The sequence below is a fragment of the Mus musculus genome, chromosome 13 (assembly GCF_000001635.26).
Source record: "Mus musculus strain C57BL/6J chromosome 13, GRCm38.p6 C57BL/6J".
In the NCBI taxonomy this organism is placed as follows: domain Eukaryota; kingdom Metazoa; phylum Chordata; class Mammalia; order Rodentia; family Muridae; genus Mus; species Mus musculus.
In genome coordinates, this window is record NC_000079.6 from 32103055 (window position 1) to 32116591 (window position 13537).

At 39.3% G+C, this 13537-nt stretch overlaps 1 protein-coding gene and 1 long non-coding RNA gene across 5 annotated transcripts in view; one reads left to right on the forward strand and one right to left on the reverse strand.

The window, feature by feature from the left end:
* Positions 1-10079, forward strand: part of Gm35672 — a 104704-nt gene extending 94625 nt beyond the window's left edge. For all 3 annotated transcript variants that reach the window (XR_001780886.2, XR_003950665.1, XR_003950664.1), the window contains one exon: positions 9902-10079. This is a non-coding gene — a long non-coding RNA (predicted gene, 35672). The remainder of the gene's footprint in view (positions 1-9901) is intronic.
* Gmds (GDP-mannose 4, 6-dehydratase) overlaps positions 1-13537 on the reverse strand; it is a 519180-nt gene that overhangs the window by 283472 nt on the left and 222171 nt on the right. The gene's annotated exons all lie outside the window — the stretch shown is intronic.

Genomic DNA, 13537 nt, shown 5'->3' on the forward strand with positions numbered 1-13537 from the left:
TCACATAGTTACTATACATTGTCTACAAGAAACAGTAAACCATTTTTCAAAGTGGCTGAAGTGCTTTACATTTTCACTGCCATGAAACAGGACTTTGATTCCTCTGGGTTCTCCCCAACACTAGTTCTTTAGTACAGCCACCTCAGTAGGTATGGATCAACTCTGACATGTCTTTCCCTAAAAGCTAACGAAACCAACAATCCATTTTCATACGCTTTTCAACAAAGAACTTTCATAGGCTTATTGGATATCATCTTTATTTATATATTTATTGGATACCTTATTGGATATTTCTTTATAAACTTACTGGATATCTTCTACAGAAAAGGTTATAGCTAGTTACTAATCTTTCATCTACAGACTCCCAAGTGCTTTATACATTCAGGCTCTAACCTATTCATATAAACTATCTGCTCACTGTGTGCACTATCTTCACACTTGCAGTGGTGCTCCCTGAAGCTCACATTTGCTGTAGCAGGGTTTTGTTTTGATGGAGTCCAGTTTGCCTATTTTAGCTTTATTTTACGTGACACTGTGATACTACTCAAAGTTGGGTTTGATATAGGTAATATAATTAGTAAATAATACGTGTTAATCATCACTATAATTATTACAATAAATGGTAACAGTATCAATGTTATATTGTTATAATTAAGTTTCTTCTTTCATGACTTTCTTATCAGTGTGCTTTTGGAAGTCTTCGGTTGAGAATAGGTGTAAATGAGCAATAATTGGTAACAGCATATGTGAACTCATACAAGAAGCCTTAATAAGCATGTTTCAAATCACATCAGGTTACCTCTTCAATATAAAGTCACTAATGTAGAAGAAAAGAGTGCCAAGTAAATGCATAGTCACAAGAGCAGAGTGAAACAAGGTTTGAGATCATGAGCTTTGCTGGCACTGACAGTAGAAGAGAATTTCTGTTTGGCAGCTATGAAAACTGCCACACTGAAAACACAAACACATTATATGTAAAATATAATGACTTATTTTTTTAAATCAAAAGCAGAAAACTGGGTATGCTGGTGCACATTTGTGATACCAGCACATGGGGTGTTGAGGCTCTGAATCCTCAGTTCCAGGCTAGCACAGGTCACATGGGAGGAAGAAGTAGAATATGGGGAAGAAGAAGAATTTGAAGGATCTCTAAGACATAAAAAAGAAATGTACAGGTAAAGATCGATGCCAAATGCATAATGAATCTGTGGTGTTTCTGATATTACATCCTGCATTGTATCACATATTCACTGCAGGCTCAGTTCTGAACACATGATGCTCACTTTCTGCTTCAGATACAGTGTTACTCTGTGCTGTGCCAGCAAATGCTACATGAAATCCTTGAATTTAGACCTGTGACTGTACTGTGATGAGCTGCCATGTTTTTACGATATTGCTGAAGTTTTCTGCTCCTGGAGAAACTGAATAACTTAATTACAGAAAAGATGGAGTTTTGGCATTTTCTAGCACAATTCCTCAGAATTTATTAAATTAATCTATATCTTATTGTTGTATTTTATAAGGATGATTATAAAAATCAAGTTTGAGCACTATAACCATACACACTTATGGACAGCACTGATTAGACTCAGGAGGAAAAGAAGGAGGAGGGAGGGGACAAAAAGAAAAGAGGAGGAGGAAGAGGAGGAGGAAGAAAAGAAGAGGAGGAGGAAGAGGAAGAAGAAGAAAAGAAGAGGAGGAGGAAGAGGAAGAAGCATTAGTAGAAGGAACAGGAGCAGGGGTAGAAGTAGGAGGAACAAGAGAACAAGAACAACATGAAGCTCAGAGGGGTATACAGAGATTGGGGAGAAGTTGAAGGGAGAAGAATGAATGTGATAAAAAAATACATTGTACTGCATTAAATTCTTAAAGATAAATAAAAATATTAAATAAGAAAAGTAAAAGTAATGAAATAGTACTATATGAGTAGCTGATTTTTCATTAAAATGAACACAGGCTGAGTATTAAGAGACAATTTCCAATAACTTATGAGATAGCCTTTCTGACATTTTTTACTACATATATATGTGGGATGGCATTCTCAGCACTAACAAATTTACCATTAAAACACTGATCAACTCTGAAAATCATTGAAGAATCTTTTATTCAAATATCTGGAGAGATCTTGCATTATCAGATTTTAAGTCAAGATTTATTTTTTTAGTAAAAATGAAAAAAAAGACACTCATATCATTAGTATGCAACCTTGCAAGAATCTTTAGTAGACAGTGCGGTAGTCTGAATAGGTTTGGCATCCATAGATTCATGTCTGACAGGGGGTGACACTATTAGGAGATCTGGCCTTATTAGAATATGTGTGGACTTGTTGGAGGAAGTATGTCACTGTGGGAGTGGACGTTGAGGCTCCAGTGATCAGGCTCTGGCCAGTATGGAAGGCCGCCTTCACATCAGGATAAAGAACTCTCAACTCCTCTTCCACCACCATGCTTCCATGCTTCTTGACATGATGACAATGGACTGAGACTCTGAAACCATAAGCCAGCCCCAATTAAATGTTTGCCTTTATAAGAGTTGTTGTGGTCATGGTGGTTTTTTCATAGCAATGAAACCAAACTAAGACAAATAGTAAATTTCTGTAACACAGAACTGGTTTAAAATAATTGTAACTTATTAGTAGTAAACAATTTATTTAATGTTTATTTCATTATGATTGTAATTTTTGATTATTGCCCATGTGTTGAATTTCTATAAAAATGTCTCTGGTGTGAGCTGGGTGTAGTAGTACACACCTTTTTAATCTTTGAACTTGGATCTCTATTTCAGGCCAGCCTTGTCTATAAAAAGCTCCTTATCTTAAAAGTAAAACTCTCTAGTGAAATGGGTCAAGAGTGAAGAAATGTTCTAAGCAGCTATGCTCTAAGCACTCAGTGAACTTTCTCACCTGTCTTACCTGAAAGTTAGGATCATAACTTGGGACCAAGGAAGAGTTTACATGTCAAAGGTCTCATCATGAAAAGGTCTTCTGTTAGTTATAGTGCTTGATGGTTAGTACAGTAAGTCTTTTCAGGAGGTAGGTCTTTACTTTTCTTGTTCATCTATCTTTATACAACCTCCACAGCAGCGGACTAAAGATGAGGTTTTTGGAGTTTCCGTCAATGCTTTTAGGATCAAATCACTTCAGATAAAACAGTAAATTAAGAAGAATTAAGGAGGGCTGGAGAGATGGCTCAGTGGTTAAGAGTGCTGACTGCTCTCCCGAAGGTGGTGAGTTCAAATCCCAGCTACCACATGATGGCTCACAACCATCTGTAATGAGATCTGATGTCTTCTTTTGGGGTGTCTGAAGACAGCTATAGTGTACTTACATATAATAAATAAATCTTTTTTAAAAAAAGAATTAAGGAATCCTAAGAGGAAGACCATCATCCTGCTTAGAAGTAGGGCCTTGAGATCTCTTTGGGGTAGGATGACAAAATTTTAGCACTTCAAACTATTCTCAACTGATTTGTTACTGTTGCTGAGCTTGACTCACAGTGGACTGCAGCCTTATGCCTTCAGCGGGAGTTACTGTCTAATAACTGTAGTGGACATATAAACATCATGTAACTGCAAAGGCCAGAGGAAATTAGGTGACTGATTGCTCTTTCTAAGAGACTCAGTGTTCATGTTTCAAGGGACCCAGGAGACACTAATACATGGGATCTCATCCCCTTCATTAATTACCAATCAGGGCTCTAGTCTTTTAGCCACTGCCATACATAAGCATTGCTCAAGGATGAGCACCATGTATAGCAGTAAGTGTATAAAAAGAGATGCCAGGCTGGCATCAGAGGCCCATGCCTGGCAGTACAAAGGGAATGTCATGAAGACAGATGTCCAGGAAGATAGTCTGTCCTGTAGTTCTGGGTGGTTTAAGAATGCCATGCCACCTCTGATTGATTGATTGATTGATTGATTGATTTCTCTCTCATTTTAGAGGTTCAGAAAACTGTTTTCTATATTTTTAAATGCTAGGTAGATATACAAATACATAAAACCCACGTATAAAGCTAAAATCTGTTTCACTTTTTTTGTCCATACCTATTCTCAAACTCTAATGAATTACTTAGAGTTTTTGCACATTTTCAGGCAACTATACTTTTTTTTTCCTTATGAGCTTATGAGCTAAAGATCATGTTGCCTGTGGTTCTATCCTGGACTCTGTCTCATTTATAAGACAACAGATGACCAGAGACGGCTGTGAGGCTAAGCTGGGACCAATGCATCAGAAAGTGGATCAAATCAGAGCCACAGAAAACTCCTAGTGTCCTTGCTTTGTTCCTATGTCTGATCTTGACTCAATGTATATTAACGTGCAAGTGCATATACATATATACATACTCCTCATAAATCACTCCTCAGTGATTTAAACTTTCTACGGTAATGTCATTGGGTACATCAACATAATATCCTTGTAATCACACACCTTTTAAAAGAAAAGCTGAAGAAAAAGAATTAACAAAATTAATAAAAATCACTCTCCTAAAATGACCAGTGTAAGACCAAAGACATTGATTGCCCTTAATGTATGAATCTTACACATACTGGAATTGATGAATTTGATATTCCATATATATGCAAACAATTCAATATATAAATATAAACAATTGTGCATGTAGAGCATGAAGAAATGAGTACAAGACAGCCTAAATACAAGGGCATAGGAAAGAGCAAATGCAGCTAGTAGACACAAGTTAGGAAAGTGTCATCATATGCTATGACATAAGGCTAATTGCTCTTATGACTAATTTTGTCAAGGATTATTTTTGGGTTTGGTGGATAAGTACATAAAAGATTCTGGATACTAAATGTCTAAAACTGATTATGAAGTTTCACAGCTTCTGTTCTGAATGCCAATTCTAACTGCAACAATTCATTACACGCTATACAGTTGGCGTCTCATTCATTTTGATGTGTGATGCTTATATTTCCACTGATGTTTTTAAAATAATAAAGTATATAAAAATATTATCATCTGTTAAGTCTCAGTGTGTTTAAAACATTGTACTTCCATAGAGACTTATTTTTTAATTAATCATTTTGTTGATTTACACTTCAAGTGATATCCTCCTTCCTGGTTACCCTTCCACAACTCCCTCATTCTCTGCCCCCTCTCCTCTCCCATTTTTGTTTCTATGAGGGTGCTCTTCCATCCAAACACCCACTTCTGCCTCAACCTTCTAGTATCCCCTTAAGCTGGGGCATCACGCCTCTCTCCTCTCCCATTGATGTCAGATAAGGCCATCCTCTGCTAAATATGTTTCTGGAATATTGCTAAATATGTTTCTGGAATATTGCTAAATATGCTCCCTCCATGTATACTCTTTGGTTGGTGGTTTAGTATTATTCTAAAGATAAGAATGTGAAAAGAGACTTTTGATACTGACTCCCTAAAAGTAGCAGAGAAAATGTGCTAATTTTTATGCTTAGCATGCAAATCAAAACCATTGCATTTCAAAGGTCTGCATCCCACAGTCCTAAAATTGGCTAAGTCAACCCCTAAGAATGATCACAATTGAGATTGTTTTATTTTTGCTATGTGAATATGAATATATTCACAAGATTTTATTTGCACATGGGTATGTATATATATATACATACATTTAAAATTTTATCTGTGAACATTCAAATAGCATTTGAGGAAACATAGTTTCTCTCATAAAAAAATTATTTCATTGCCCAATAGTTCATTTTAAAGATTCTCAAGTTATATAAAGTAAAAGGTTTGCAAATAAGAAGTCATTCCAATTCATCCTGAACCCCGCGTGAACCTCTCTAGTCGGGGCCTGAGATGCCCCTGTGGTAGTCTCTGGCCATCCCACTGAGAACTGCCTGGGCTATGGCTTGGTGTAGACAGGGTGTAGAAAGAAGAGACACTGAGAAGGTCATGGCTGACTGAGCATACTACTGAGATCAGAGAGACCATACCTCATTTCAGTCCAAGCCTTGCCAAGAGCAACACTATTTAGCTGCAGGTACTCTCAATTCAGCGGGCATGTTTAAAGGAACCCAGGCTTGAAAGAGGACAATTCACAATGTGCGCTCTTCAGGAGAGTTACTATCTTTTGGCAAGCACTTATAAATATGTGCTTAGAGTGCTGTGCAAAGAATTTTGCTACTTTCAGCAAATAGTGTATTTCCACAGATAGATAACTTAAATTCATACATGTTTGTTTAAGAGTTTCTGAACTTTGGCACTGTTAATCTTGGGGGCAGATAATTCCGTTTGGGGCACAATCCTATATATTCCTTAGCTTTTATGTCCTCAGCCGAGACAAACAAGGACTCTGAAAAGTTGCCAGCCTAAGGAGACAAAATCTCTGTCTTATTCTAACAAATATATCCCAAGCAATCAAAGCAAATTTACAGATAAACCAAACTCACCCACAGATAAGTTCTCATTTCAAGTCTTTCCATTCATTTTATGTACTTATCAAGCTTTCAGAGAGCTGATGACTATGAAATCTTTAAATTATGACTATACCTGGGTGAATTTTCATCCCTAAGTTAGTATGACTCAGTCTGGCCATCTGGGGAGGTAGTAGTAGCTGAGAGCACACATTTGGGAACCATCCATTTCAAGTCTGGGACATTGGCTGAGACCACCAAGAGGGAAGCGAACAATAAAACAAATGGTCCACAAACCAAGTTCACTGACACTGACCCATTTAGGGTCAAACACAGGAGAAGGAAAGTCCAGGCAGTGCCCAAGAAGCTGCTATGTAATGAAAGAAACAGATGGAGAAGTGACCACAGGAACGCCAGCCCAAAGGTGACTCCCGAATCAAACAGCTTCTGAGTTGTTTGGAAAAACTCCTGCTGATGACAGGGCTTAAGACAGGATGACGAGGTCTGGAATGTGACTGGTAGAGTCTGTTTAGTATGTTCAAGGTCCTAGTTTCCATCCCCAGTACCACAGTGTAGGGATAGAGAAAGAACAGCAGTCTAGAATAGAAATCTCACATAGACAATAGACACAGTAATGACACTTTCCTGGAAGCGTTTGCTGCAAGGCTGGAAGGCGGGTGATGATTTTTAGGACCGGACAGAAAGTAGCATATTTGCACACCACGAGGAAAGATCTAGTGTTGGGGGAGAAAATGAACTAGGAGAAATAAATACTCTTGGCATCAGAGTGTCGAGGAGGGGGATGGGAGTGGAGGAAGGCCCCGTGGACAGTTCCATTAGGGGTACCTGACAAGGCAGGGAGAGCATACACCCACAGGTGAGCTGTGCACCAATGGTGACTGAAGGCTTCTATTTGCTCTTGAAGTCTAAAGCACCCCGTATCCCTATTATACCTTTTCTCTGCATTGGGACTGCTGCCCTTCTCAGGGGTTCTTCATTAAGCAGTTCTTCTATATACCTTCTGGTAAGCCACACAGCTTCCAAACGCTGACACCATTGCATACACTAGCAAGATTTTGCTAAAAGGACCCAGATATGGCTGTCTCTTGTGAGACTATACTGCCAGGGCCTAACAAACACAGAAGTGGATGCTCACAGTCAGTTATTGGATGGATCACAGGGCCCCCAATGGAGGAGCTAGAGAAAGTACCCAAGGAGCTGAAGGGATCTGCAATCCTATAGGTGGAACAACAATATGAACTAACCAGTATCCCCCTGGAGCTCGTGTTTCTAGCTGCATATGAACCAGAAGATGGCCTAGTCAGCCATCAGTGGAAAGAGAGGCCCATTGGTCATGCAAACTTTATATGCCTCAGTACAGAGGAACGCCAGGGCCAAGAAGTGGGAGTGGGTGGGGGAGCGTGTGAGGGACTTTTGGGATAGCATTGGAAATGTAATTGAAATAAATACCCAATAAAAAAATATGGGGAAAAAAAAGAGTAGTTAACTAGTTTACAGATCACACCACAGGGCATTACTGCAATTTTTTTCCTTTTTGCCAAGCACTAGTGGCCTGACTCTACCAATCTGATTGCACCAAATTGTATTTCAGGGGGACAGCCTACTTGTGTTGACCCAAAGAGTCCATTCTTGTGTTATGTGGCTGAGAGTGCAACCACAGCCAAGGAAGAACCTGGATGAACTTTCCCTGGGTCTTTTTCAAAGAGCATTAAAAGAAATCCATTTCCTTCTGCAGTGGAGAATATGAAGGTGTTGGTGACCCTAGCTTTGGCTTCACAGAAGCAGATAGCGTAGAAAAATTGAGAACAAGCTTAACAACAAATACTAGTATACACATACATGTATACAGACACACAGACACACACAGAGACACACAGAGACAGAGAGAAGACAAAGAGTAAACACCCAACAAAAAAACAACCAAGTTTCTGCCATTGTTATACGTGAAGAACATCCATATGAACATGTTTGCCTATATTTAATTAGTAATATTGCATGAATGTAATAGGAGCTTTTGCATTTCTAAAGCCAGTCTTAAAAAGAGCAGTGGTCTAAACTTGAGCAATTCTACCTGGCCCAGGTCCTGAACATTTTCCTTTCAGAATTCCTGTACCGCTACTGACATTTTTGTCCCTGCATCTCTTTCTTCTAACTCTTAACAGAAATCCATATTTTCTCAATATAAACCCAACCACAATACTCTTTCTTGAGTGGTCACAAAGGCTAGCCTATTCCGATGTGATCTGTCACCTCCCCACTGTCTCCTCCTTTCCATGTGCCCTTTAACAGTTGTGACAAGTGCACAGATACTCTTGTCATATTGTTTGCTGACCCTGAGCAAGAAAAATCTCTCCTCTTCTAGACATGCTCTGTACTCATCAGGAAAATCTGTGTCCACACTGGGCCCTACTGCTGGACACTTAAGTTACCATCTCTATCGGACTCTGAATCTCCACAAGGGGAGGAGCTGCTCTTCCGCTGCCCTCCTCAATCAGCAAAGACTTGCAAAGACTGCATGCTCTTATATTACATTGAGGGTTACTTTCCTTGTCCTACATGCAAGTTTTTAAGGACAAGCATTATATCTGTCACTTTCAACAGTGGCTGGCATGGTACCTAACAGATGACAGATGTTCAGTCACCCCTTTCTTAGCAAGGAAAGAAAAAAGTCAGAGCTATTCAGTGGTTTAAATCGCAAGAAAACTCTTCATAGAGCATATAGTGACCCTTGTTATTTCTTCTGTGATGGTCTAAATTATCAGGCATGCATAAACTCTGAATGAGGTATGCTCGTTTCTCAAGCCCATGCACACTTCAACACCAGGAAAGGGCCACTGATGTCAGGCAAAGACAAAGAAATTACCTGGATATGGCAGGCACCTGGTGTCTCTTCTGAACACATGTAACTTTACTCTCTGCCTTCCTATGTGTGGAGATCTCTACACAGGACTTTGCCCTCCACTAGAAGAACTTGATGTAAATACAAACAAGAATTTCTTTATAAGCACATTCGGTATACCTAAGAATTAAAAGTTCCTGGGATTAATACAGAGATACAAATATCATCTTGTGAAATCAAGTCCTTGTTTTTAGGAATGACATTAGCATTAAACAAATGACTTACCACAAATCACTTTATATTTGTGGTTTATTTTAGAATTTATACAGCTATTTCACAGAATGACGTGTTTATACATTTAGTTGACAGGCTCAAACTTAAACCTCCTTGACTAAAATTTCATTTTAGCCTCCATCCCAGCTCAGAAGTGTAGTGACATTTAAGAAGTTAAAGCAGGGTCACTTTCTGTGAATTTCATGTTCAAAGTAACTCTACAGAAACAGTGTTGGCTTACAGCCATCCCAACATGAAGACTGTAACCAATGTAAGAAAATCTTCAAAAGGCCTTTGATTCAAATTCTTCATCTGATAGAAAATTAGGACAAATGTCTATAAAATGAGTAACCGTGTCTCCTTCCATAATAACCTTACTTCGTTCTTTTGATATGGTTTTATTGTTTCTTCCTGTCACAGGGAGCAAATGCATGCAGAATCCTGAAGACAAACAGGGCATTTATTCACCTATGGAAAGCAAGCAGCATTGCATCCTCTGCAGTCACTGTTGCTAGGAATTTGGAACTTTGAGTTGCTTTAAAGAAGGGTTTGATTTAATAGCCAGAAGCTGGAAAGAACCCAGATGCCCCTCAACAGAGGAATGGATACAGAAAATGTGGTACATCTACACAATGGAGTACTACTCAGCTATTAAAAAGAATGAATTTATGAAATTCCCAGCCAAATGGATGGACCTGGAGGGCATCATCCTGAGTGAGGTAACACATTCACAAAGGAACTCACACAATATGTACTCACTGATAAGTGGATATTAGCCCCAAACCTAGGATACCCAAGATATAAGATACAATTTTCTAAACAAATGAAACTCAAGAAGAATGAAGACTGAAGTGTGGACACTATGCCCCTCCTTAGAATTGGGAACAAAACACCCATGGAAGGAGTTACAGAGACAAAGTTTGGAGCTGAGATGAAAGGATGGACCATGAAGAGACTGCCATATCCAGGGATCCACCCCATAATCAGCATCCAAACGCTGACACCATTGCATACACTAGCAAGATTTTATTGAAAGGACCCAGATGTAGCTGTCTCTTGTGAGACTATGCCAGGGCCTAGCAAACACAGAAGTGGATGCTCACAGTCAGCTAATGGATAGATCACAGGGCTCCCAATGGAGGAGCTAGAGAAAGTAGCCAAGGAGCTAAAGGGAACTGCAACCCTATAGGTGGAACAACATTATGAACTAACCAGTACCCCGGAGCTCTTGACTCTAGCTGCATATGTATCAAAAGATGGTCTAGTCGGCCATCACTGGAAAAAGAGGCCCATTGGACTTGCAGACTTTATATGCCCCAGTACAGGGGAACGCCAGGGCCAAAAAGGGGGAGTGGGTGGGTAGGGGAGTGGGGGTGGGTGGGCATGGGGGACTTTTGGTATAGCATTGGAAATGTAAATGAGCTAAATACCTAATAAAAATGGAAAAAAAAAGAATAACTAGAAATAAAGGCTGACCACGAAATACAGTGTCAGTCAATAAACTGCTGATATGGGGTGCGTGCTCATATGTGTGCATGCAAGGGTGAATGTGTGTGCGAATGATCTGAGAACAAAACCACAAGGAAGGGGATTTCTGACATTCCTACTTGTTTTATAGTCTTTTTTTCTTACAACATCATTTACCCCTTCTTGAGGTATCCACAGCTTTGGGCTTCCTGTTCAAGGGCATAAGGAGAGAGGAATGGACAGAAGGCTTCACATGGGTTTGCAGAAGCAATAATGGGGCTGTAACAAGTGAGCAAAAGGAAAGCTTTTTTTCTGGAAAAAAATATTGAAGGTGCGAACACAACTAACAACATAAAACAATAATACCTATGATTGCTTTTAGGACATGCCACCATTATGGACTGTAATGGTTTGATGCAAAACCACCCCATATAGCCTTATGTGTTGAACACTTGTTTCCCAGCTAGTGATCATATTTTGGGAGGTGGTGGGAACATTGGGAGAAGAGGATTGGCTCGAAGCAGTAAGTTACTGGGGCTGTGTCCCTAGAAGTTGTGTCTTGCCCTGCCCACTTCCTATGCATCCATTCTACTGTCTACTCCACCCTCCACATACTTAGGCCTGAAGCCAAAACACACATGGACAAGCCACCATGAACCATAATAAATCCTCCCCTTTAAATTGTTTGCTCCGGGATTTCGGTCATAGAAACAAGAAAGCTAACTAATACAGAATATAATACCCAAGAAAACAAGTGTCCTCTCTCCTATCCCTCCTTCTTACCCATTCTACAAGCCTACCATTTCAGTTTAGAATCTGTAACACAACTCTTCCCCTGTATTGACTTGCATGAAAACACTGTCTATGATTTGCTATTCATCAAAGCAGAATAAATACGTGTAAGAAAAATCACAGAAAACAGATTGAGAAATTATATAAATTTATGAGTTAAAGAGTTCTAGAAGATGAAAATATCTGTTTATCAGCATATAATTGAGAAGTATACAATGGTTTCGATGAACCAAGCATCATGAGGCAAAGCTTTTGACTAACAGACAGACCCAGTTCTAGGATAGCTTAAATCCCAGTTTCTCTGTTAACTATATAACAAAATTGAGGTGAAAGATTTAATTTCATAGTCCTATCCATGGCATGATATCCATTCACTACTTTCTCACATCTTAACTACTTAATTACCAGTAAAGAAGCTCTAGAAGCTTTGTTCTTTGCCCAGGCAAACAAATTCAATGAATTATGAATTCCTTTATTGATTTCCTATTTATTATTCCTAGTTAATAGTCTGTGTTTAATTTATTTTTGTGGTGCTAATAATGAAACCAAGGGCTTCGAATATGCTACACAAGTAGATACCAGAGCACTATATCCCAACCTATATTATACTGCTTTATTGGTGTCATTTTTAAGATGTGAAGAGACACAAACTGAATCTATTTCTCTACGTGGGAAATTTGTAGTGACCATGCAGTAATGATAATGTGCTTCCAGCTTCACTTACACTATTCCTTTTAATGCCATAACAGCCAAGTGAAGTTTATTATCATCCAGTTTCACAGATGAGTAACCCATGGCTCACAGAGGCTGAGAAATGAATTTAAAGTCCCTCCTTTAATACGTGGGAGGGCCTGACTGAATCTGAGCAGGTGAATAGGCCTGTGTCTCCACCTGAGGCAATTTTAAGGAGGAGTGGCAATGGGTGTGGATCAGTAACAGAGCAAGCACTAGGATAATTGAAGTCCTAGTACTCTCAGCACCCAAGAAATGGTTGGCAAAGATCATGTTCCATAGCAAACACTAAAAAGGAAAACTCAGACTCAAACTAAACTTTGAAAAGAAAATCCAATATGACATTTTGATTCAAAAGACAATGTAGAATAACAAGGTACAAGTGATACAGGATATGAGTAAAGCAAGGATGCAGAAGTCTCCTTTTGGTGGAAAAGGAGAAACATCTGAAGAAGGCAGGAGGGTTAACGAATAGTAAGGACTTCGGAAAAAGTCTTAAGGAATCATAATATTAACTACCTACACATATATATGGTTTTTCCATTTAGGCTGACTGCTTTCCCCCAAAGAAGAATAGACCATATAACAAAAACCAGCACCAGGCATGAGAAGTCCTCTTTTGAGTTGTTTGTAAGCCCAAGAGACCCCCCAGACATTATACACTATTGCTACTGGCCTTGGTTGCCCCATGAGGTCCCTGTTGCTTAAGACATCATGAACTACAGACACAGAGCCCAGAGGCACCTGAGCTGGAACTGACCTACATACCACCTCCCTTAGGACAGGCATTCATAGTACCAGAAGGCATTATGTACACTTCCAAAGAAAGAAAACAATCAATAGTCCTACACAGCTATGACAACTATGAACCACAATAATGACTAACATGGCAAGATAACCTTAAAGGAGAAGTAGTGCCAAGCACACCTTGACAGTAAGCAACAGCTCTCTAACTGAACTAAAGACCCCACAATAAGACAGAAATTATGATGAGTACTGAAAACCCAGCCAACTACCCAGGGCTAGTGAAGTCATACATAGTAGAAGAAAACTTACAAGCACCAC